At 42.5% G+C, this 26,281-nt stretch overlaps 1 protein-coding gene and 1 pseudogene across 3 annotated transcripts in view; both read left to right on the forward strand.

Annotated features, from left to right (window-relative positions):
* Positions 1-26,281, forward strand: part of SMG6 (SMG6 nonsense mediated mRNA decay factor) — a 279,430-nt gene that overhangs the window by 142,645 nt on the left and 110,504 nt on the right. The window lies entirely within an intron of this gene.
* LOC128570161 (ATP synthase subunit g, mitochondrial-like) lies at positions 9,767-10,075 on the forward strand (annotated as a pseudogene).

The following is a 26,281-nucleotide window of genomic DNA, read 5'->3' on the forward strand; positions in this document are numbered from 1 at the left end:
CAGACCTGGCCCCGGCCTGCTAAAAACAATGACAACAACTACCACAAAAATAGCCGAGCATTGTGGCAGGTGCCTGTAGTTCCAGCTACTAAGGAGGCTGAGGCAAGAGAATCTCTTAAGCCCAAAAATTTGAAATTGCTGTGAGCTATGACGTTACAGCACTCTACCAAGGGCGACATAGTGTGACTCTTATCTCAAAAAATATTCATTTGTTACCACACCGTGCTAGATAAGATAAGATCTTTTATTTTTTTCACCCTTTGAGGTAGTTTCTCCTTACACTTTTCTATGATTCCATAGATAACTAAAGAAAAATTATTTTCAGCCAAATATTTAGAAGTGAACTATGAGTTCTATTTCCTTCTCCGTTTTGTCCATTTAATCCAGTGAGCCCTTGTAGGGTATAAAGTCCTCTGGTTTATATCTAGAAAATGTTACAAATGCAGCCTTTTTCTTTTTTTTTTTCCTTTTCTCTAGGTGCAACCTTGATGGGATATTTTGTTTAATTTATTTCACTAGTGGCCCTTTTGCACTGACTGTTTCTATTGTATATTTCTCTCTACCCATCTTCTTGTTGCCGTCACCTTTTTTTGTGTGCTCTCTTATGTCTTTAGTAATTGTTTGTACGTTTATAGAATTGTTATAATAATTACTACCTCTATTTACTCCTGTCCTTGCAAATTATATCAGATACTGCCTAATTTATAAATCTAATTTTCCAAATGGACCCTGTGAATTCAGTTATCTTTATGCCCATGCAATATATATGTCAATAACTTTTTTTTTGTTCTGGGATAGTAATTCTTATACTTTAGCATTCATCAAAATCACGTTGAGGGCTTGTTAAAATATTAATAGTAATTGCTGGACCCCACCCATAGGTTCTCTGGTTAGTAGGTAGGAGGAGAGACTAAAACTTACATTTCTAGCAAGTTCCCAGGTGGGAGCTGATGTTTGGATTCAGCACATTGAGAACTACTCCTTTTAGGAACTTAATGCCTCCTAATGTTACAGCCACTAGGCAAAGATTTTGGTCCATGTAAAAATAAAGATTCCAGGGCAGTGCCTGTGGCTCAAGGAGTGGGTGCTGGCCCCATGTACCGGGGGTTGTGGGTTCAAGCCTGGCCCCGGCCAAAACTGCAAAAAAAAAAAATAAAGAAAAAAAAATAAAGATTCCAGTCATAGGTAGTTTTTCTTTCTTTTTCTTTTTTTTTGGGGGACAGAGCTTCAAGCTTTCGCCCTGGGTAGAGTGCCATGGCACCACAGCTTACAGCAACCTCCAAATCCTGGGCTCAAGTGATTCTCCTGCCTCAGGCTCCCAAGTAGCTGGGACTACAGGCGCCCACCACAACGCCTGACTATTTTTTGGTTGCAGCCGTCATTGTTGTTCAGCAGGCCCGGGCTGGATTCGAACCCGCCAGCTCAGGTGTATGTGGCTGGCGTCTTAGCTGCTTGAGCCACAGGTGCCGAGCCATGTTTTTCTAATTCTATCTTTAACTTTGTAATGTAGAGTATATTACCTGAGAGTTCATGCATTTTGTCTACATGTTACCAGTTTTCTGAGCTCTTTTAGGAAGAAGTGATAATCAGATGTTATGAATATATTTTTCCTGACAAAAAATATGTATATATTAAGTGTCATGTCTGAGTCTCCTTTCCCAAACTATCTATGGAATCATAGAAAAGTGTAAGGAGAAACTACCTCAAAGGGTGAAAAAAATAAAAGATCTTATCTTATCTAGCATGGTGTGATAACAAATGAATATTTTTTGAGACAAGAGTCACACTATGTCGCCCTTGGTAGAGTGCTGCTGACATTTAATGAGTGCTTATCATGTGCTCGGCACTGTTTATATTATCTCATTTAAATTTCACAAAAGCCCTATAGGAATTTGAACTATTCAGAAGAACTTGCCCAGAATGACACGTCTAAGAATGACAGAATCAAATCTAAGCAATCCAAGTTAAGAACACACATTCTTAGTTATATGTAAATACGGTAGTAGAGTGGCTGAACAAACATACTTACTCAGTACTTCCAGTTCTCCTCGTGACTTTCACAGTTTATTTTCATTGGGAGCTTGACTTATCACCAGGAGATTGGGAACCAGTGACCTGAATTAAGGGAGATCTCCTAGAATAGTTTTTGAGGAAGAACAAATAAGTGAAAGTTTATATAAATGGAATCAAATGCTTAGGCTGAATTTATATGCATCTTTCTCTCTGGGTTGGATGGTCTTCAAATCTTGAAATGTCCTTTAATTCAAAGATAACCTAAATTGAGTATCAGTCTTTGAAGAGAGAACTTGGGTTTTCCAGGCAAATCCTTGAGAGTGCTCTGGAGGTGCTGAATATATGCACAGGATGATCTACATCGCTTAGGGAGTGTGTTCAAGGGCAAAAAATCAAGGAGTAGTGATACCTTAACTTCCAAGACCAGGAGATCAGGACAATGTCCTGGATTCCAAACTTTGTAGAAAAGCTTGCTCATAAAGGATCAGTGACTCTCAAAGTTGGCTGATGGTAGTAATGGATGCAAAAAAACCTAAAGATGAGCTATGTGAGCATGCCTGCCTGCATGCCTTCCCACCTTGTCTGCCTACCTACCTACCTAAAATCTTTGGTTCAGGACTTAATAAATATGGGACACAATTAAAAATGAAGTTAGTAAGAGGAGGATATGTGATAATTAGAGAAAAAACTGTTGACATAAACTTCTGCCCCAGTACTTCCTATCTCACCCTTTTTAAATTTTCTTTGTTAATATAATATTTCATATATGTAAAATGAATATTTTATTTCATAATTTTAGCTATTTAAAGTTACAGATAATACCTTTATTTTTTACTAATCAACTCATTGATGTATGAATACATTTGAATGGGCCAGGTGGAGTGGCTCCCACTTGTAATCCTAGCACTCTGGAGGTCAAGGTGGATGGATTACTTGAGCTCAGAAGTTTGAGACCAGTGTAAGCAGGAATGAGGTCCCCTCTGTATGAAAATTAGAAAAATTAGCCAGGTGTTGTGATGAACGCCTGAGTCACATCTACTCGGGGGCTGAGGCAAGAGGATCTCTTGAGCTTGAGAGTTTGAAGTTGCTGTGAGCTATGATGACTCCATGGCACTCTACCTAGCGCGAAGGACTAAGTAACTGTCTCAAAAAAAAATTGTTTTTTTGAATGCGTGGATGTATGTATAATACACATTATATGTCTGTGTAAGGACCACCTCAATTAAGACATGGAATATTTCATCTCAAGCGCCTCTGTCCTGTCTTACTCTGTGCCCCTGGCAACCACTGATCTAATTATTTTTACCATACATTATATTTGCCTGTTGTAGAATTTCATATAAATGGGCGGCGCCTGTGGCTCAAAGGCGTAGGGCGCCGGCCCCATATGCCGAAGGTGGTGGGTTCAAACTCAGCCCTGGCCAAAAAAAACTGCAAAAATAAATAAATAAATAGATTAAAAAAAAAAAAAAAGAATTTCATATAAATGAAAACATATAGTGTGTGCTCTTATGTTTTTGTTGTTTCACTCAGCATGCCTCTGAGATTCATCCGTGTCACGTGCATTGTGCAGTATTCATTCCCTTTTATTACGAGTAGTATTCCATTGCATGGACATACTTCAGTTTATCCATTCACATTATAATGGATATTTGGGCTTTTTTGTTGTGAATAAAGATGCAACAAACTAATATTAATATACAAGTCTTTTTTTGTGGTCATATATTTTCATTTCTCTTAGATAAATATCCAGGAGTAGAATAGCCTAGTCATATAGTAAGATATATCTAATTTTTAAAGAAACTACCAAACTAGGCAGTGCCTGTGGCTCAAGGAGTAGGGCACTGGTCCCATATACTGGAGGTCGGAGGTGGTGGGTTCAAATCCGGCCCCAGCCAAAAACTGCAAAAAAAAAAAGAAAGAAACTACCAAACTATTTTTCAAAGTGATTTTATACTCCCACTAGCAATGTATGAGAGTTCAAGTTGCTTCACATCCTTGTCAACACTAGTTATTTCTAATCTTTATAATTTAAGTTATGCTAGTAAGTGTAAAGTAGTATTCCTGTTTTAATTGGCATTTCTCTGATTTTTTTAATGATGAGCATCTTTTTATAGATTTATTGATAATTCATATATCCTCATTTGGGAAATGTACAAATCTGATGGCCATTTTTAAACATTGTGGTGTTTTTATATTGAGTTGTAAGAGTTATTTGTATGTTCTAGACACAAATACTTGTCAGATATAAGTCTTGTGAATATTTTTTGCAGTCTGGGCATAGTTTGCCTTTTTTTTTTTGTAGAGACAGAGTGTCACTTTATGGCCCTCGGTAGAGTGCCGTGGCCTCACACAGCTCACAGCAACCTCCAACTCCTGGACTTAAGTGATTCTCTTGCCTCAGCCTCCCGAGTAGCTGGGACTACAGGTGCCCGCCACAACGCCCGGCAATTTTTTGGTTGCAGTTTGGCCAGGGCCGGGTTTGAACCCACCACCCTCGGTATATGGGGCTGGCACCCTACCGACTGAGCCACAGGCACCGCCCTAGTTTGCCTTTTTTATAAAAGCATAGTCTCGAAAAGTAAAATTATTTATTTATTTATTTAAAGAATTTTTTTCTCCTAGCCACTAGATAACCAAGGAATAATTTATTTTGACCAAGTTCTGTTTTTTCAAAATTTTCCTTTATGAGTAGTGCCTTTTCTGTCTTAAATTTTTTTTTGTCAGCTTGGTGCCCATAGCTCAATGGTTAGGGCACCGGCCACATATACCAGAACCCAGCCCAGGCCTGTAAAACAAGAATGATAAGTACAGTTAAAAAATAGCCGGGCAGTGGGCGGCGCCTGTGGCTCAGTGAGCAGGACGCCGGCCCCATATACCAAGGGTGACGGGTTCAAACCCAGCCCCGGCCAAACTGCAACAAAAAAACAGCCGGGGGCGGCGCCTGTGGCTCAGTGGGTAAGGCGCCGGCCCCATATACCGAGGGTGGCGGGTTCAAACCTGGCCCCGGCCAAACTGCAACCAAAAAATAGCTGGGCGTTGTGGCGGGCACCTGTAGTCCCAGCTGCTTGGGAGGCTGAGGCAAGAGAATCGCTTAAGCCCAGGAGTTGGAGGTTGCTGTGAGCTGTGTGAGGCCACGGCACTCTCCCGAGGGCCATAAAGTGAGACTCTGTCCCTACAAAAAAAATAAAAAAAAAAAAAACACATTAAAAAAAAAAAAAAAAAGAATAGCCGGGCATTGTGGCAGGTGTCTGTAGTCCCAGCTACTTGGGAGGCTGAGGCAGGAGAATCGCCTAAGCCCAGGAGTTGGAGGTTGCTGTGAGCTGTGTGACGCCACGGCACTCTACCAAGGGCAATAAAGTGAAATTCTGTCTCTACAAAAAAAAAAATAGCCGGGCATTGTGGCAGGCACCTCTAGTCCCAGCTACTGGGAGGCTGAGGCAAGAGAATCGCTTAAGCCCAAGAGTTTGAGGTTGCAATGAGCTGTGGTGACACTACAGCACTCTACCAAGGGTGACATAATGAGACCCTTGTCTCAAAAAAAAAAAAATTTTTTTTTTGTCTTTCTTCTGTGCTTTTAGTGTTACAGTTAATTTCTGCTTTTGTCTTTTTACCTGTGCTCTTACTTTTATTATTATTTTAGTTGTTCTAGAGCTGGTTCAGCGCCAGTAGCACAGAGGTTACAGCGCCAGCCACATACACTGAGACTGGCAGGTTCGAAGCCGGCTCCGGGCCAGCTAAACAACAATGACAACTGCAACAAAAATAGCCAGGTGTTGGGGCGGCGCCTGTGGCTCAGTCGGTAGGGTGCCGGCCCCATATGCCAAGGGTGGCCGGTTCAAACCCGGCCCCGGCCAAACTGCAACCAAAAAATAGCCGGGCGTTGTGGCGGGCACCTGTAGTCCCAGCTACTCGGGAGGCTGAGGCAGGAGAATCGCTTAAGCCCAGGAGTTGGAGGTTGCTGTGAGCTGTGTGAGGCCATGGCCCTCTACTGAGGGCCATAAAGTGAGACTCAGTCTCTACAAAAAAAAAAAAAAAAAAAATAGCCAGGTGTTGTGGTGGGCTCCTGTAGTCCCAGCTACTGGGAGGCTGAAACAAGAGAATCACCTAAGCCCAAGAGTTGGAGGTTGCTGTGAGCTGTGACGTCACAGCACTCCGACTGAAGGCAGCGACAAAGTGAGACTCTGACTCAAAAAACAAACAAACAAAAAAAAACCCTGAAGATCAGCTGTGTGTGCTGATGTGTTATATAATACTTCTTGCAACAGTGTATCAGTAAGGTGGTTATACTATTGTGATAACCTTGCAACAATATAATTCCATTTACCTATTCCCCATGGTTTCTGCTTTTATCTTTCTTTCTTTCTTTTCATATATTGTACACTTCAGTACCATGTCATTATTTTGCTTAAATCAGGGTGCTTTTTTTTCCTTTGCTGTACTGGAAGAGTAAGAATTATCTTGGGCCACACATTCAATGCACAAACACTAATGAAAATTGATTAGCAAAAAAAAGGCTGTGCAGACTTTTTGTTATATCTCACACTATAGGTAAGCAAAAAATATCCTCACAAAATCAGCATGTGGCCCATGAGCCATAGATTTTCACCCCTGGCTTAAACAGTTGTCTTTTTAAGTGAAATGTAAACAAGAAAATACTGGCTGGGAACTGTGTGGCTCACGCCTATAATCCCAGCACTTTGGAAAGCCAAGGTGGAGGATTACTTGAGACCAGGTGTTCAAGGTTGCAGCTATGATGACACCACTGCAGATTGGTCTCCTGGGTGCAAGTGGTCCTCCTGCCTCAGCCTTCCAAACTGCTGGGATTACAGGCATGAGTCAGTGCACCCTGCCTGTTAAACACCCTATGCTGTTGCAGAATTGTGAGGCTTCAACCTTCTCTTTAGCATTTTTTCTCTCTAATCTTCAAATTTCTTCATTTCTGTTTATCTGTCTTCAAATTCACTGACTCTTCTTCCCCTTTCAATATGTTAAACTCATCTAGTGAAATTTTTATTTCATTATTTTGCTTTCTAGTCAAAACTGCTATTTTGCTCTTTGTTATGAGTCTTGTTTCACTGCTGCCATTTCCTGTTTGTTTGCTTGTTAAGACTATATTTTTCTTTAATTCTTTGAATAACTTTCCCATTAATGTTTTGGACATATTTATAATAGCTGTTTTAAAAATCTTTGCTGGCTAATTTCAACATCTGGGCCATCTCACATTTGATTTCTATTGAATATGGATTGCATTTTCCTGTTTATTATGTGTCTAGTGATTTTTTTTTTAAATCACTTGACATAATGGATAATTTGTTACAGACATTATGGATCTTGTTATCTTCCTCTTGAGAGGTTTTTGGTTTTTTATTTTTTAAAAATTGTAACAGATCACCTGGGCATGGTGGTTCACGCCTCTAATCCTAGCACTCTGGGAGGACGAGGTGGGTGGATTGCCTGAGCTCAGGAGTTCAAGACTAGCCTGAGCAAAATCGAGACACCCCCCCACCCCCACCCCGGGCGGCGCCTGTGGCTCAAGGAGTAGGGCGCCAGTCCCATATGCCAGAGGTGGCAGGTTCAAACCTAGCCCCAGCCAAAAACCACAAAAAAAAAAAAATCGAGACCCCCCCCCCATCTCTACAAAAATAGAAAAACTGAGGCTATAGGATCACTTCAGCCCAAGAGTTGGAGGTTGCTGTGAGCTATGATGGTACAGCACTCTAGCCAGGGTGACAGCTTGAGACTCTGAGAAAAAAAATAGTATCTTAAGAATGGAAGAAAAAATATCCAATGTACTCAGCCCTATTATTAAACTAATTTATAGCTTTCATATGAAAGCTATAACCCAATTATAACCTAAGAATATGGGGAAGGGGAGGGGAGGGCGGTGATGGGTAGAGGGAGGGTAATTGGTGGGACCACACCTACGGGACATCTTACAAGGGTACATGTGAAACTTACTAAATGTAGAATATAAATGTCTTAACACAATAACTAAGAAAATGCCAGGAAGGCTATGTTAACCAATGTGATGAAAATATGTCAAATTGTACATAAAACCAGTGTATGGTGCCCCATGATTGTATTAATATACACAGCTAATGATTTAATAAAAAATAAGAAATAAATAAAAACAAAGGCTAGGCGCAGTGGCTCGTGCCTATAATCCTAGCACTCTGGGAGGCCAAGGTGGGTGGATCACCCTGAGCTCACAAGTTCGAGACCAGCCTAAGTAAGAGCAAGACCCCATTTCTAAAAATACCCAGGAGTTGTGTCGAGTGCCTGTAGTCCCAGCTACTCGGGAGGCTGAGACAGGAGAATCACTTGAGCCCAATAGTTTGAGGTTGCTATGAGCTGTGACATCACGGCACTTCACTGAGGGTGACAAAGTGAGACTGTCTCAAAAAATAAAAAAAATTTAACAGCTAAATTACTGTCTGATCATCTTGAACTTGTGTAGGCTTGGTTCTTATACATTATAAGTAAAGATATTTAGAAGCAAACCCAAGATGTTCCCAGGCATCAGTAACTTGGCAATAGTCAACCTCTGATCTTTCTCTATGCAAATTTTGTTTTAGGCTAGGTTTTACACTCTGTCAATGTCAGTTTAGGTTAAGTCTAACTGTAGGATGTAGCCCTTTTAAAATTTGGCCTCTTTGGAGTCTCAGACGGAAGCTGAGTGTTAATAGTGTTAACATCTCTATTCTGGCAGTGTTGGAACTCCAACTTCCCCATCCCCAGCTCTTCCCCCAGCACTGCTATACCTCTGATATCTCTCTTTTCTATTCCCAAACTCTTAGCAGCTTTGATGTGGTAATTCTTTAGTGGTCTTGGCCACCATGTGTATGGTCCAGCCATCACCCACATACTCACTGAGGACCTTCACATTCACTTTGTACCCTTTCTTTGCACCACTTCTTCCTGTTCATTTCCATACTCCAAGATTCTAACCACTTTGTCTGCCTCATATTCTGCTCTCTGCATCCTCAGCTCAGCAGGATCATCATCATTTGCTTGGGATTCACCTTTCTTTGGGAATAATTTTTTCCAAAGCAGACAACTGGGTGATCACAGTCTCATTTTATGAGTTTCTCTTCTTTGAGAAATCACAGTTTTGTACTCTTTGTTGTCTACTGCCTAAAACACAGTTGCCTTGTATATTTTATAGCTATTTATGGTGGGAGGATTCATCCAGTACCAGTTACTCCATCATGTTCAGAAATAGAAGATGTTTGTTTTTGCTTTTTAATTACAAAAGTAGTCCATATTTTCTGCAATAATATTTTCAAAATATAGAACAACTGAATATAAGAATACAGTTTCCAGCTGGGCACAGTGGCTCATGCCTGTAATCCTAGCATGCTGGGAGCATGACACAGGTGGATTGCTTGAGCGCAGGAGTTCGAGACCAGCTTGAGTGAAGAGTGAGACCCAGTCTCCACTAAAAATAGATAAACTCGACAGGCATGGTGGCACATGCCTGTAATCCCAGCTACTTGAAAGGCCGAGATAAAGAAAGAAATACATACACACACACACAAAAAAAAAAGAGAGAGAGAGAGAGGATCACTTGAACCCCAGAGTATGAAGTTGCTATGAGCGATGATCATGCTGTGGCACTCTACCCAGGGCGACAGAGTGAGACTCAAAAAAAACAAGAGTACAGTTTCCTTCCTTCTAAAGGTAATTGCTGCCTTTTGCTTTGTGACATTCAGCTGGCTGTTTGGGACGATGAACTTTCCATTCTATCACCATGGCTTAATTTGTGCGTAACCTCGCAGAGAAGGTCCCAGTGCTGGTAAACACTGCTGTGACTTATTTGAAGCCTCGATCAGCAACATTTTGGTACTATGCCAAGGTTGAGCTGGTTCCTCCAGCCTCTACTAAGATCTCTAGAACTTTTCAGAGCCTGAAAAAAATAGTCACTAGTACTCAAACTGGTAGCTTCAAACATCTTATAGTTAAGGAAGCTGTGCTGAATGGTTTGGTGGCCACTGACGTGTGGATATGCTTTTATATCGACTAGATCATAGGTAAGCATGGCATCATTGGCTATGTTTGAAGACCAAGCTTTAACATCTGATGACATTTCACTTGTCATATGTGAGTGGACCATATGTGATCAGACTGTTACTTGAATAAAATGTGTCAAAATAAAGGTAATTGCTGTTAACAATTTGGTAACCATCCTTCCACACATACACAGAATAAAATAAATGCTTGCCTAGGTGGGCATGGTGGCTAATGTCTATAATCCTAGCATTTTGGGAGGCCGAGGTAGGAGGATCACTTGAGGCCAAGAGTTCAAAACCAGCTAGACCACAAGCAAGACCCTGCCTGTATAAAAATAAAAGTAGATGGATGAGGTGGCTCATGTTTGTAATCCTAGCACTTGGGTGGCCACAGCAGATGGTTTGCCTGAACTCAGAGGGTTGAGACCACCCCGAGCCAGAGTGAGACTTCATCTCTAAAAGTAGACAGGTGGTGTGGCAGGTACCTGTAGTCCCAGCTACTTGGGAGGCTGAAGCAAGAGAATCACTTGAACTCAAAAGTTTGAAGTTGCTGTGAGCTGTGATGGTATGGCACTCTACTGAGGGCAACAAAGTAAGACTCTTGCTCAATAAATAAATAAATAAACTTTTTTTTTTTTTTTGGTTTTTGGCTGGGGCTAGGTTTGAACCCGCCACCTCTGGCATATGTTACTGGCGCCCTACTCCTTGAGCCACAGGCGCCGCCCAATAAATAAATTGTTAAATGCGTGTCTATATCTGTTAATTTTTTTGCTTAATATGACTTGGAACTATTTTTTTTTTTTTTTTTTTTTTTTTTTGAGACAGAGTGGGTAGAATGCCATGGTGTCATAGCTCACAGCAGCCTCAAACTCTTGGGCTTAAGCGATTCTCTTGCATTGACCTCCCAAGTAGCTGGGACTACAGGAGTCCACCACAACGCTGAGCTATTTTTTGTTGTTGTTGTGGTTGTTGTTTAGCAGGCCTGGGCTGGGTTTGAACCAGCCAACCTGGTATATGTCGGCCAGTGCCCTAACCACAGAGCTACGGGCACCGAGCCTACTTGGAACTATTTTTTTTTTAATCGCCCTTGGTAGAGTGCCGTGGGGTCACACAGTTCACAGCAATCTTCAACTCCTGGGCTTAGGCAATTCTCTTACCTCAGCCTCACAAATAGCTCGGACTATAGGCGTCCGCCTATTTTTTTATTGTTGTTGCAGTTTGGCCGGGGCTGGGTTTGAACCTGCCACCATCAGTATATGGGGCCGGCGCCCTACTCACCGAGCCACAGGCGCCAGTTGTAACAATGTTTTTCAACCTTTTTTTATTTCATGGCACACATGAACCTATACTTGCATGACACACTTGTGTTAAAAAAAAAAAAAAGAAGACGAAGAAGAAAGAATATATTTATTGGCTTTGAACTTCTTTTGAAAATAATTTAATGATCTTTGGGGTGGTACCTGTGGCTCAGGGGGTAGGGCACCGGCCCCATATACCGAGTGGTGGATTCAAGCCCGGCCCTGGCGAAACTGCAACAAAAGAATAGCTGGGAGTTGTGATGGGCGCCTATAGTCCCAGCCTCTCGGGAGGCTGAGGCAAGAGAATTGCCTAAGCCCAGGAGTTGAAGGTTGCTGTGAGCTGTGATGCTACGATAAAGTGAGGGCAATAAAGTGAAACTCTGTCTCTAAAAAAAAAAAAACAAAATAGAAAATAATGTAATGATCTTTAAAATTTTTCTTTCTTTCTTTTTTTTTTTTTTTTTGAGATGGAATCTCACAATCTTGTCCTCGGTAGAGGGCTTTGGTGTCACAGCTCACAGCAACCTCAAACTCTTGGGTGTAAGCGATTCTCCTGCCTCAGCCTTCCAAGTAACTGGGACTACAGGTGCTCGCCACAATGCCTGGCTGTTTTTTTTATTTTGTAGTTATCATTGTTGGTTAGCCAGGTTTGTTTTTTTGTTTTTTTGGGTTTTTTTTTTTTGCAGTTTTTGGCTGGCGCTGAGGCTTGAACCCGCCACCTCCAGCATATGAGGCTGGCACCCTGCTCATTTGAGCCACAGGCACTGCCCCGGTTAGCCAGGTTTGAACCCGCCAGCTCTGGTGTGTGTGGCCAGCGCCCTAATCACTGAGCTACTGTTGCAGAGCTATTTTTAAAAGTTTTTGCAGTACATCTAAGATGATTTCATTGTGCCACAGCACATCGGTTGAAAATCACTTTTCTAGAGCAATCATATCAATTTATACTCCCACTAACAGTTAGTGTTTATTGCCTCATACTCTCACTAACACTGTGTATTTTAAATTTCTGTGCCCTGGGTTAAAAAAAAGTGTGTTTTGCTTTAACTGGCATTTGTTTACTAGTAAAGAATCTTTCTGTATATTTATTGTCTCTTTATATTTTTTCATCTCTGTCTTCAATATTTATGGCCTTTCCCATTTTATATAGTTATTTATTATTATTGATATGTAAGAGTTCTTTATACACTGTAGATAGTTTTATTATATATGTTATTAATATATTCTGGTTTATAGTTTGCTTTTATAATATCATTTATGTTTTTTACAATTTACATCTTAAAATTTTTATTTTCCTATATGACCTCTTTTTCTGTATGATCTCTGGGTTTTCTTGGTCTTTTTCCGTCGTGATTCCTTTGTACACGCCTATTATTGTTCTTGCTGATTGTTTGACTTGATTTCTTTAAAAAGAAAAGTTTGTGATTAACAAAGTACAGCTTGGTGCCTATGGCTCAAGCGGCTAAGGCGCCAGTCACATACACCTGAGCTGGTGGGCTCGAATCCAGCCCAGGCCTGCCAAACTATGACGGCTGCAACCAAAGAATAGCCGGGCGTTGTGGCGGTAGCCTATAGTCCCAGCTACTCGGGAGGCAGAGGCAGGAGAATCGCTTGAGCCTAGGAGTTGGAGATTGCTGTGAGCTGTGATGCTACGGCACCCTATCCAGGGCGACAGCTTGAGGCTCTGTCTCAAAAAAAACGACGACAAAGTACACCTTGATTTAGCACTTTTGCATTGGAATTTTGACTATAAACTAGAGACTACCACTTTTATTGCTGCAGATATTCCAGAATTGCCATCATTCAGGACAAAGGCTTTTGAAAGTCTGATGATTTTGTGGACAATTTTTGTGATATTATTATTGTAAGTGACAAGGAAAATGAATCTTTGGCTGTAAGAGCGAATTCAGATTGTTTCTTAACTACCAGTAAGCTCAGAAATAACCAGATGAAATAATGTAAAACATCATTTGTAGTGAATGCTTATCTAGCATCACTTTTTTTGGCTCATCCACTCACCCCCCTCTAATATGAAGAAGGAAAAAATAAGAAACTATTCTTAATTCTAGAATGCAGGGGAAAACATGGTTCACATATGTGCAGCAAAAAGCTTTGGTAGGGTGAAATTGCACAATGAGTGCAGGCCGAGCAATTGCTTAACAAAGCATACGTGTTGGGGGGTGTCCTTTGCTCTTGTGCAATTAGGGAACTCCAGAGCTGCCTAAATAGGGGATTTCCTTTTTATTTCTTGTGTGCCATTTTAAAAATTAACTTTTTCCCTTATCTTCAGTATTGATTCCTTTTTGCTCTTCCCTTAAATTCTTATTTGTGGTTTCTTTCTCTTCTTTTAAGGAATTAATCAAGCATCCATGTATCCCACCTCTGTGACTTTGTTTAGAAGTGCAACTGGGCAGTCTGGTCAACATAGCAAAACCCCATCTCTTCAAAAACTTGGAAAATTAGCCAGGCATGTTGGCTAGGGCCTGTAGTCCTAGCTACTCAGGAGGCTAAGGCAGAACAATCCTTGAGCCCAGGAATTTGAGGTTGCAGTGAGTTATGATCATGCCAAGGCACTCTTAGTCTACAGAATGAGACCCTGTCTCAAAGAAAGAAAGAAAGGCACCTGGCCTAGGTCCTACTGGTGGTGGAAAAAGTTGCTAATGGTTTAAGGGTTTCTAGTTCAGCTTCTTCTTACAAGTGCAATACTCAGCTAGTTTTGAGTGTTTAAAATGCACTATATAATCAACTAGCATTCCCTGATTTCTTAGTACTACAATTTTACAGACTTTGTAATGAGTGTTCTGAGCTTTTTGCCTATTTTGCTTTTATTTATTTATTTATTTTGTTGTTGTTGTTGTTGTTGAGACAGTCCCACCCTAAGCCATGAGCAGAGAGCCATGACATCATAGTTCACTGTAACCTCAGACTAAGGCTGTGGGCATCCCGCTGCCTCAGCCTCCGGAAGCTGCTGGGATTATAGGCACTTGCTGTGGTACCCAGCTGGGCTTTTGTTTGTTTTTTTTTTTTTTTAGTCAGGGTCTCACACTTGCTCAGGCAAGTCTGCCTGTTTTGCTTTTAATGGCAAGCAACAATGCATGGCTGGGCACAGGGGCACACACCTGTCGTCCCAGCACTCTGAGAGGCTGAGGGGGGTGGATTGCCTGAGCTCACGAGTTCAAGACCAGCTCTGAGCTAGAGTGAGACCCCATCTCTAAAAATAACTGGTGTGTGGCAGGTGCCTGTAGTCCCAGCTACTTGGGAGGCTGAGGCAAGAGAATCACTTGAGCCCAAGAGTTCGAGGTTGCTGTGAGCTGTGATGCCACAGCACTCTCTACATGGGGCAACAAAGTGAGACTCTGTCTCAAAAAAAAAAAAAAAGAAGAAGAAAGTAAGGCCAAACTTTAAGCTGAAAGTATACGGGCCAACCAGTTAAGATCCAGAGTTAGACAGTTTATTTTGGCAAAAGGAAAGTTCTTGTTTTCTTCCTTCTTCCCTTTAGCCTGCTTAGGCACATTCGTGTCGGATGGTGCTTAGTAAGCACGCTTCTGAATCTGATTCTCCTCCACTTACCTTTGTGCTGTGGGTACTGAAATCTGTTTACCCTCATCTATGCTGTCGTTCAGAGAAACAGGAGAGGTAGTTGGGTCAGAGTGCCAGAAAAGCAGAAGTTAAGTATGTGGATTTCATAGCTGCATGTATGAGTGTTTGTGGGGCAGGGAGCTTCTAATAAAAAACATTTGTGTTGCATTGAAAACAGAGTGAGGCCTGGTTAGAGTCCGTCTGCTTTGTCTGTCAGTCTGTTCCCTACCAGCACTAGTCATTGTTCTCCTGGGAGTCTCAGCATATTGTGGTTTTTTTCTGCTGTTGCTAGCCCCTAATGTTGCCAGAGTTTTAGGTCACAGGTGGCCCCATGCACAGAATGGCCTAAGACTGCAAGAATGGTGACTAATGGCTTCGAGGAAGATTCTCAAACCTTTTTCAGGGTGAGTCTGAGGAGGGGAAAGCACACAGTGGGAGAAGCATGCTTAGATTCTTTTTTAGTCCCTTCTAACCAGAAGATTGGAGATGGGAGGAAAAGGCTTGCTGTTTGGGCTTGCCATTTCGTTTGTAAATGCTCTGAAGGGATGCACCTGGGTGCCCAATCTTGCATCTGACAGGCTGATGTCAATCAGGTTGTGTGGCTGGATCCCCTTTGGGAAATACAGAAGAGAAAGTGCTAATTTCCCTGAGGATAGTGTCACTCCAAGATATGAGGGACCTGTAACTTGAGCTGTTTATTTTTTTCCCCTCCAGTCTCTCTGAAATTCATATTTGTTCATCATTAAAAAAAAAAAAAAAGAAAGAAAGAAAGAAAACAATAAAAGAGCAGCAACTCAGCTGAGAGTTTTTGGGTCCCTAAGAAGGTACTTCACCAATATGGTTTTCACATTTTCAGGTTTTTGGCTGGTGAATAAAATTGAACAGAAATGTTCCTTCCCCTGATAACAGTACATTCAAATGCAAGATCAGGAGCGTGTGGATTAAAACCAGACGGTGGATGATTAATACTTCTGCTTATAGAGGTAGACATGGCAACTTCCTCCATTTAAATGAAAAAGTCCTTTCTCTGCATTTGTATGTGTACATATGCTTATGTGCTTGTGCTCTTTGAAAGTAAGAGCTAGGAGTTTCTAGCTTAGTTATTGTTTCGAAGTACTGTTTCCTTCCTCTCTCTTGAGGCACCCAAGAAGTACTAGAAGGACTGAGCTGTGAAGCAGAGGCACTACAGTGAGAGTGAAATATGTTCTTTTTCAAGCTGTTTTCATAGCTTTCCAGGTACTGCTATAACACACATCTTTATCTATGCAACCTACTTGTTCGCTGTAGCCATGTGACCTCATTATGAGAGGCATATTTTTCTTTTTCTTTCTTTTTTTTTTTTTTAGAGACAAAGTCTCACTTTGTCACCCTTGGTAAAGTGCTGTAACGTCACAGCTCACAGCAACCTCCAACTCCTGGGTCTAGGCGATTCTCTTGCCTCAGTCTCCCGAGTAGCTGGGACGACAGGCGCTCGCCACAACGCCTGGCTATTTTTTTTGTTGCAGTTTGGCTGGAGCTGGGTTCAAACCCGCCACCCTCAGGATACAGGGCCAGTGCCCTACCCATTGAGCCACAGGTGCCACCCAGAGAGGCATATTTTTCTTCTACAAACTATTGCTCCTGTGGAGGTGCCTATCCCCATTATTTCATTATTAGATAATAATGACAGTAAAAGAAACTTTGTTATTATGGGGATACTTCACATTTTTTACTTCACCCACTGGAAACATGATGGAGACTTCATGGAGCATACTTTTAATTAGAGGTTGGCAGGTGTTTGTTTATTATTAAAAATGTTTTTCAGGGGCGGCGCCTGTGGCTCAGTGAGTAGGGCGCCGGCCCCATATGCCGAGGGTGGCGGGTTCAAGCCCAGCCCCGGCCAAACTGCAACAAAAAAATAGCCGGGCGTTGTGGCGGGCACCTGTAGTCCCAGCTGCTTGGGAGGCTGAGGCAAGAGAATCGCTTAAGCCCAAGAGTTAGAGGTTGCTGTGAGCCGTGTGACGCCACAGCACTCTACCCGAGGGCGGTACAGTGAGACTCTGTCTCTACAAAAAAAAAAAAAAAAAAATGTTTTTCAGGACCGGGTTGGCTCATGCCTATACTCCTAGCACTCTGGAGGCCGAGGCAGGAGGATTGCTTGAGCTCAGGAGTTCAAAAGTAAGACTAAAATAGTTCCAGCTAGTCAAGAGGCCTGAGGCAGGAGGATCACTTGAGCCCAGGAGTTTGAGGTTGCTGTCAGGTATGATGACACCACTGCACTCTATCCCAGGCAACAGAGGAAGACTCTGTTTCCAAAAAGAAAATAAAAAAACATGTTTTGGAATTTATTTATTTATTTATTTATTTATTGAGATAGAGCCTCAAGCTGTTGCCCTGGTAGAGTGCCGTGGCGCCACAGCTCACGGCAACCTCAAACTCCAGGGCTTAAGTGATTCTGTTGCCTCAGCCTCCCAAGTAGCTGGGACTACAGGCACCCGCCACAATGCCCGGCTATTTTTTTTTTTTTTATTGTTGGGGATTCATTGAGGAGGCCCGGCTATTTTTTGTTTGTAGTTGTCATTGTTTGGCAGGCCCGGGCTGGATTCGAACCCAGCTGTGGAGTATGTGGCTAGCACCTTAGTCGCTTAAGCTACAGGCGCTGAGCCAGGAATTTATTTATTTTTCTTAGTTCTAGTACACATTAACCCATTCAGGCCAGGAGATCTCCAGTTTAGTCTAGCCCTCTGATTTCTCCCCATGATTTAAGTTTGTATATACTTTGTTCATTGGAGAAACAGAGACCTCTTCCCAGATGAGAATGGAAATGAAAGAAGAGGAAGACTAGGCTGAAACTTGCTATCTTTTTATGTACTTAAAGAAGATTGCAGATGGCGCCTATGGCTCAGTGAGTAGGACGCCAGCCCCATATACCAAGGATGACAGATTCAAACCTGGCCCAGCCAAACTGCAACAAAAAATAGCTGGGTGTTGTGGCAGGTGCCTGTAGTCCCAGCCACTCGGGAGGCTGAGGCAAGAGAATCACTTAAGCCCAAGAGCTGGAGGTTGCTGTGAGCTGTGACGCTGTGGCACTCTACCTAGGGCAACAAAGTAAGACTCTCTCTCTAAAATAAATAAATAAAGATTGCATTGTCTCTGCAGTAATAAAAAGTTTGAAAGACAGAGGGTATAAAGTTCCTTTTATTCCAGCAGAAATATAGGTCTAATTTAATGTTGCCTCTAATTTCAGGGTTAAAATGGTCTCTGTCTCAGCCCTGTCATACGTTGGCTGTATGTATCCCTAGGTATCCTCAATGACAAGATAGAGTCATGTTCCTCTTGTTCACCCCATTTCCCAGAGACTCAATCAGTGATCAAGATTGGTTAGTGATTTGGAGTTTTGTTTGTTTGTTTGAGACAGAGTCTCATTTTGTCATCCTCAGTAGAGTGCTGTGACTTCACAGCTCACAGCAACCTCCATCTCCTGGGCTTAGGAGATTCTCTTGCCTCAGCCTCCCAAGTAGCTGGGACTACAGGCGCCCACCACAACACCTGGCTATTTTTTGTTGCAGTTTGGCTAGGGCCGGATTCGAACCCACCACCCTCTGTATATGGGGCCAGCGCCCTACCCACTGAGCCACAGGTGCTGCCCATGATTTGTTTTTCATTCACCAGTTGTTGAACATTTGGACTGTTAGAAGTTTTTAGTAGTGGCTCAGTGCCTATAACTTAGCGGCTAGAGCGCCAGCCACATACACTGGAGCGGGTAGGTTGGAATCCAGCCTGGGCCTGCCAAACAACAATGACAACTACAACCAAAAATAGCCGGGCATTGTGGCGGGTGCCTGTAGTCCCAGCTACTTGGGTGGCTGAGGCAAGTGAACCACTTAAGCCCAAGAGTTTGAGGTTGCTGTGAGCTGTGATGCAACGGCACTCTACTCAGGGTAGGAGCTTGAGGCTCTGTCTTAAAAAAAGGGAGTTTTTAGTAGTTATACCTAGAACTGCTATAGACATTTGTGCATAGGTTTTTATGTGAACTTGAGTTTTCATTTCTTTTGGATAAATATCTGAGAATAGGATGGATGGTTTATGGTAAGAATATGTTTAACTTTGTTAGAAACTGCTAAATTGTTTTCCAAAGTGTCTCTTCTATTTGCATTCCCATGATGAATGAGAATTCCAGTTGTTCTGCATCCTTGTCAGCAGTTGGTACTGTCAGGTTTTTGTTTTGTTCTTAAGTCATTCTAGTAGGTATCTCATTGTGTTCTCAATTTCTCCAATGGCTAATGACGTTGAAAATCATTTCATGTGTTCATTTGCCACCTGTATGTCTTCTTCAGTAAAGTGTCCGTTCACTTCTTTTGCCTGTATTTAAATTGGATTTATTTATTTATTTATTTATTTTTTGCTGAATCTTGAGAGGTCTATATTTTGGATACAAGTTCTTTGTCAGGTAAATATGTGTTACAAATATTTTCTGTGGCTTGTCTTTTCACTTCAGAGACTTAAGATTTGACTGATTAAACTGAGAGGTAAAGTTTCAGGCCCTCTTGTTAGAGAAAAGTTAGGAATTGAGACCTTAACAGGAAAATGTTAAGTACTACTGCTTTTGAAGCTGTTTATTTAAAGAGGGAAATGGGAGCAGGCCAAGATTAAGTTGTGCTGACAATTGTCTGAATTTTTTTTAATTCCTTCCCTTTCTCCTTTCCCACCTGTGATGTAGAATCTGGCCTCTTACCTTCAACTGGGTTCTTCACTTCCTGTCATCACTTCAAACCCATTATGCCTCTCTAGCCCTGGCAAATCCAATAGCAGAGTACCTGAGAAGGCAGGCCACCAGCTTCTTGCTGCCAGAGTATATTCCAGAGTGAAGTAGTTTTTGATAAGTAATCATTCCCAAGCCCTAAAGTGATAGCCTGTAAGGAGTCACCCACTTTGAACAACTGCTTTCATCTCCAGCTGGACTCTTTTCCAAACAAGCATCAGCAGAGCCTAGTCAGGGCTCTGCCACACAGGGTTCTGCCATGAGAAGCAAATTGGCAGCAACAGACAGCCCCCTGAGGCAGTGGAATTCAGTTTTCAGAATATACATTAAATGTGGATGAGATGTTTATTTATCATGGGACTCTTTCATGTTGCCTGGAATTCTTTTCGACAGGGCAGCCCATTTAGGTATAGGGGAGAAAATATGTCCTGTCCCATTGGACAAAAGTCAAGAGAATTTAGGTATAGGGGAGAAAATATGTCCTGCCCCATTGGACAAAAGTCAAGTGACGTAGAATTTTGTCACTTTTTAATTGCGGATCCCTATTAAGGTGTTTTTCTTAAGCCGCATTTACAACTGATTAGATACTAGCAGAGTTAGTTTTTCTTTCTGCACATGACATGAATCACTGACACTACATGTGATGGTCAGACAGGCCTGTTTTGATGCTGGAGGTCTGTCCCTTTCTCCAGGATAATGCAGTCTGGTGAAGGCTCTCTGGCTTCTGACCCCAGTTGGAGTGATGTGTACAGAGAAGAATTTCTGACCCTTCACTAATCTCAGTTATTTGCATGCCTTTTTGTAAACAGAGAAGCAGCTTTTTAGGCAGGCTTGAAACTTTCTTTTTCTGCTCATGAAGGTACATATTTTTCATTTTACTAAGGACAGATAAATTCAATTGAAGATAAAACTATAATGTGAAATAATAGTTCAGATTTTTACAACAGAGGGACGGGTTAAAAGCAAGTTCTGCAATATGGAGGGGTTAAAAACAAGTTCTGCAAATGTGGAATCTTAAGTGAAATAATCCTATCTGTGAAACCCTACCAGTGATGCCATGGCTAGTTTGAGGAGCAATGTATATTGTGGATCAAAAAAAAGACCCTGTAGTCTTGAAAAATGACAGGCTTCTTAATTGATGTCCATTTCACCTGGTGCTGTGCCAGCTTATGTTGGCCCCAGTCCAGCGTTCCTGTAATTTGGGAGCCAGGTGTGAAGCATTTTTGTTCCATCTTGTTCCCTAGCATCTACAGAAGCCTCACGCATCTCACTTGAGGCAGCAGCACTCTGTAGGAAACAGATGTACAGGCAGAGGTTGAAGGAAGTGTCACAACTGGGTTATGAATTTTTTTTAATCATCCACATTCCAGTGAGATCTAGGTTTGAGAGTTGGGGGAAAAGGTATTTCACAGCCTCAATGTGAGTTGTAACTATAAGTATCCTTTTTTGTTGTTGTTGAGAGAGAGTCTCACTTTGTCATCCTTAGTAGAGTGCCGTGGTCATAGCTCACAGCAACCTCAAACTCCTGGGCTCAAGTGACCGTCTTGTCTCTGCCTCTCAAGTAGCTGAGACTACAGGTGCCCTCCACAATGCCCGGCTATTTTTAGAGATGAGGTCTTGCTCTTGCTCAGGCTAGTCTCAAAACTCCTGAGCTCGGGCGGCGCCTGTGGCTCAGTCGGTAGGGCGCCGGCCCCATATACTGAGGGTGGTAGATTCAAGCCTGGCCCCGGCCAAACTGCAACCAAAAAAAAAAAAAATAGCCGGGCATTGTGGCAGGCGCCTGTAGTCCCGGCTGCTCGGGAGGCTGAGGCAAGAGAATCGCTTAGGCCCAGGAGTTGGAGGTTGCTGTGAGCTGTGTGAGGCCACGGCACTCTACTGAGGGCCATAAAGTGAGACTCTGTCTCTACAAAAAAAAAACAAAAAAAAAACTCCTGAGCTCAAGCGATCCACCTGTCTCAGCCTCCCAGAGTGCTAGGATTAGAGTTGTGGGCCACTGCACCCTACCTTATCAAGTATCCTAATTAGACTGACACTCATTTGTGATTTTTTTTTAAAGCACATCCATTTTACTTTAAAGTTACATTTCACATACTTGGAGATCTTTTGTGATTTGCTTCTTACTCTGGGAACAACAATATAAAGTACAGTATAAAGAACCTCTCGAGATGGCCATTGGAGTTGGATCTGGTTGTTTCCTTAGCATCTAAGGGCCAAGGGAGCATAACCACCTGAGAAGTTAGCTACCCCTGACTAGATGGAGACATAACTGGGTTCTTTGGGGATATTAGCAAACACAGTAGAAAATACTAACGATGTTGTAGACTGTGGATGCAGTTGACTGAAGAAGATATTCTTCCAAAATACAACCTGTAGCCTTGTTCACTAAACTACACTTGGCCCTAAACATTAAAGAACAGGATGGATTGCCTGAGCTCATGTGTTCGAGACCAGCATCCTCCCTGTAAGAATATTAAAGTCCTATGGTCATAGAACTTACATGTTGGAATTGGTGCTTTGCCACTGACTTTTTTTCTGTCTCACCTTGTTGCCCTTGGTAGGCTGCCATGGCATCATAGCTCACAACAAGCTCAAACTTCTGGGCTCAAGTGATTCTCTTCTCTCAGCTTCCCAAATAGCTGGGACTAAAGGTGCCCACCACAACGACCAGCTATTTTTAGAAATGAGATCTCGCTGTGGCTCAGGCTGGTCTCGAACCTGTGAACTCAGGCAATCCCCCCAGCTTGGCCTCCCAGGGTGCTAGAATTGCAGGCATGAGCCACTGTGCCCGGCCCCTAACGTTTTGATATAAGGCAAGTTTTAGCTTTCTGAGAGCCAGCTCTGCTTCCTGGAGGTCCCCACCCACAAAAGATAACTGAAGGAGACTTTTGTTGTTCCTTTCCTTTAACTCTATATCTGACATAGACAGAGCTAGAGGACAGTCTTTGGCCTTGACAATCAGACCACAAGGTCAAGGAGTGCCTACAGGCCTGCCCAGGCTGCTTTTGCTCCAAACATGCAGGGTCACAGGGCAGCCCTTACAGTACTGGCAGCTTTTGTCTGTTGTTATTTGTGTTGTCAATACCAGAAGCTGCAAAATGCCTATACTGGATGGTTTAAGAGAATGAGGAGGGGAGGTTTTCCTCTCTAACTAATCTTTTTCTTTGTTTTTTTTTTTTGAGACAGAGTCTCAAACCGTAGCCCTGGGTAGAGTGCTGTGGCATCACAGCTCACAGCAACCTCCAACTCTTGGGCTTAAGCAATCCTCTTGCCTCAGCCTCCCAAGTAGCTGGGACTACAGGCACTGACCACAATGCCTGGCCTTTTTGTTGTTGTTGTAGTTGTCATTGTTGTTTAGCAGGCCTGGGCTGGGTTCGAATCTGCTAGCCCCGGTGTATGTGGCTGGCGCCCTAACCACTGAGCTATAGGCGCCAAGCCGTAACTAATCTTATTCTTACTTGTTCATTGTACTTTTTTTATTGTGGCAAAATATATACATAACATAAATTTTATCATTTTAACCTTTTTTTTAGGTGTACAGTTAGTTCTATGGCAATTAGTACAATCACACTGTTATACAGCTGTCACTACCATCTAGCTCCAGAATGTTTTCATCCTTACCAGCTGAAACTCTGTGCCCATTAAATATTTAATGATAACTCTTCCTCCCTCCTCCTAGCTCCTGGAAACCACCATTCCATTTTCTGTCTCTATGTATTTAACTACTCTGTGAACCCCATGTAAGTAGAATCATACACTATTTGCCCTTTTGTGACTTTTTCCACTTAGCATAATGTCTTCAAGATATATCCAGGTTGTAGCACGTCAAAATTTCAATCACTTTTAAGGCTGAATAATATTCCATTGTATGTATGTATACCACATTTTGTTTATCCATTCATCTGTTGATGGACACTTACATTGCTTCTATTGTAAATAGTGCTGCTGTGAACAGCTATGTACAGATATCTCTTCCAGACCCCATTTTCAATTCTTTTGACTTTGTACCTAGAAATATAATTGCTGGATCAGATGTTAAATCTGTTTAGTTTCCCAAGGAATTGTTATATATTTCCATGGCAGCTGTATTCTAGAAACAGCTATATAAAGTGCTATTGCATTTGCACTAAGAGTATACAAAGGTTCCGATTTTGCCACATTCTCACCAACACTTTCATTTTCTAGGGGTTGTTTATTTTTATAGTAGCCATCCTAATGGTTGTGAAGTAGTATCACATTGTAGTTTTGATTTTGCATTTTCCTAATGACCAGTGATATTATGTATCTTTTCATGTTTATTTGTTGTGTCCATTTTGAAAATGTAATTTCTACTTTCTCAGTTGGCCTTGGAATACCTGAACATTAACTTTTTCCATTTGAGGCAGGGTGGAATAAAGGAAAATGTCAGACATGGTCATCTTGACCCTGCTGTGGGATACTTGTGTGGCCTTAGTCAATTCACATAATCCCTCAGATCTCTTCTATCTTTTTTTTTTTTTTTTTGAGACAAAATCTCAAGCTGTCGCCCTGGGTAGAGTGCCGTGGCATCAAGCTCACAGCAACCTCCAACTCTTGGGCTTAAGCAATTCTCTTGCCTCAGCCTCCCAAGTAGCTCCCACCACAATGCCTGGCTTTTTTTTTTTTTTTTTTGTAGAGACAGAGTCTCACTTTATGGCCCTCGGTAGAGTGCCGTGGCCTCACACAGTTCACAGCAACCTCCAACTTCTGGGCTTAAGCGATTCTCTTGCCTCAGGCCTGGCTTTTTTTTTTAGTGTTGCAGTTGGCATTGTTGTTTTAGCTGGCCCAGTCTGGGTTCAAACCCACCAGCCTTGGTGCATGAGACCGGTGCCCTACCCACTAAGTTATGGGCGCCGCCTTCTTGTATCATTTTCAACATAACAAAGAAAACTGTAATTGCTCTACCTAATTCAAAGAGTTTTTGTGAGAATAAAATGATATCAGGTCTGTGAAAATGCTTTGTAAATATTCTATAACAGGGCTAGGGCAGTGGCTGATACCCATAATTCTTTTTTTTTTTTTTTTTTTTGAGACAGTCTCAAGCTGTCACCCTGGGTAGAGTGCCATGGCATCATAGCTCACAGCAACCTCCAACTCCTGGATTCAAGCAATCCTCTTGCCTTAGTTTTTCTTTCTTTTTTTTTTTTAATGTAGACATAGAGTCTCACTATGTCACCCTCAGTAGAGTGCCATGGTATCACAGCTCAGAGCAGTTCTCTTAAGCGATTCTCTTGCCTCAGCCTCCCAAGTAGCTGGGACTACAGGCGCCTGCCATAGCACCCCGACTATTTTTTTGTTGCAGTTGTCATTGTTTAGCTGGCCTGGGCTGGGTTCGAACCTTTCAGGCTTGGTGTATGTGGCTGATGCCGTAACCATTATGCTACAGGCGCCAAACCAGTTTTTCTATTTTTAGTAGAGACAGAGTCTTGCCTTTGCTCAGGCTGGTCTAGAACTTGTGAGCTCAAGCAGTCCACCCACCTTGGCCTCCCAGAGTGCTAGGATTACAGGAGTGCGCCACCAAGCCCGGCCATCACGCCTATAATTCTAGCACTCTGGGAGGCCTAGGCAGGTGGATTGCTTGAGCTCACGAGTTGGAGACCAGCCTGAGCCAGAGAGAGATCTGGTCTTTAAAAATAGCCAGGCATTGTGGCCAGTGCTTGTAGTCCCAGCTACTTGGGAGGCTGAGGCAAAAGAATTGCTTAAGCCCAAGAGTTTGAGGTTGCTGTGAGCTGTGACGCCATGGCACTTTACCCAGGGTGACAGCTTGAGACTCTGTCTCAAAAAAAAAAAAAAAAAGAAAGCTACAGGAAAGGATATATGGCATAATTTCCTTTGTGTTTAAAAGAAAACTCAAAGAAAGATAACATACACGAGATAGTTTTTGTTTTACAAAGCTATAAATGAGCCATGTGTGGTGACTCACACCTATAATCGTAGCACTTGGGAGGCCAAGGTGGGTGGATTGCCTGAGCTCACGAGTTGGAGACCAGCCTGAGCCAAAGCGAGAGACCCCATCTCTAAAAAATAGCCAGGCGTTGTGGCAGGTGCCTGTAGTCCCAGCTACTTGGGAGGCTGAGGCAAGAGAATTGCTTAAGCCTAGGAGTTTGAGGTTGCTGTGAGCTATGATGTCACAGCACTCTACCAAGGGTGACAAAGTGAGACTCTTGTCTCAAAAAAAAAAAAAAAGCTACAAATGAAACTATAAAGTGTATTCAGAAAGATAATGGGGATTTCAGAAGAAAGGATGTTTTCTTATTCTTTGGATTTTTTTTTTTTTTTGTAGAGACAGAGTTTCACTTTATCGCCCTTGGTAGAGTGCCATGGCATCACACAGCTCACAGTAACCTCCAACTCCTGGGCTTAGGCGATTCTCCTGCCTCAGCCTCCCGAGTAGCTGGGACTACAGGCGCCTGCCACAACGCCCGGCTATTTTTTTGTTGCAGTTTGGCCGGGGCTGGGTTTGAACCCATCACCCTCGGTATATGGGGCCGGTGCCCTGCTCACTGAGCCATAGGCGCCGCCCTCTTTGGATTTTTTTTGAGACGGAGTCTCACTCTGTCACCTTGGGTAGAGTGTTGTGGCATAATAGCTCACAACAACCTCAGACTCTCAAACTCTTGGGTTCA

This window comes from Nycticebus coucang, chromosome 18 (genome assembly GCF_027406575.1).
Source record: "Nycticebus coucang isolate mNycCou1 chromosome 18, mNycCou1.pri, whole genome shotgun sequence".
In the NCBI taxonomy this organism is placed as follows: domain Eukaryota; kingdom Metazoa; phylum Chordata; class Mammalia; order Primates; family Lorisidae; genus Nycticebus; species Nycticebus coucang.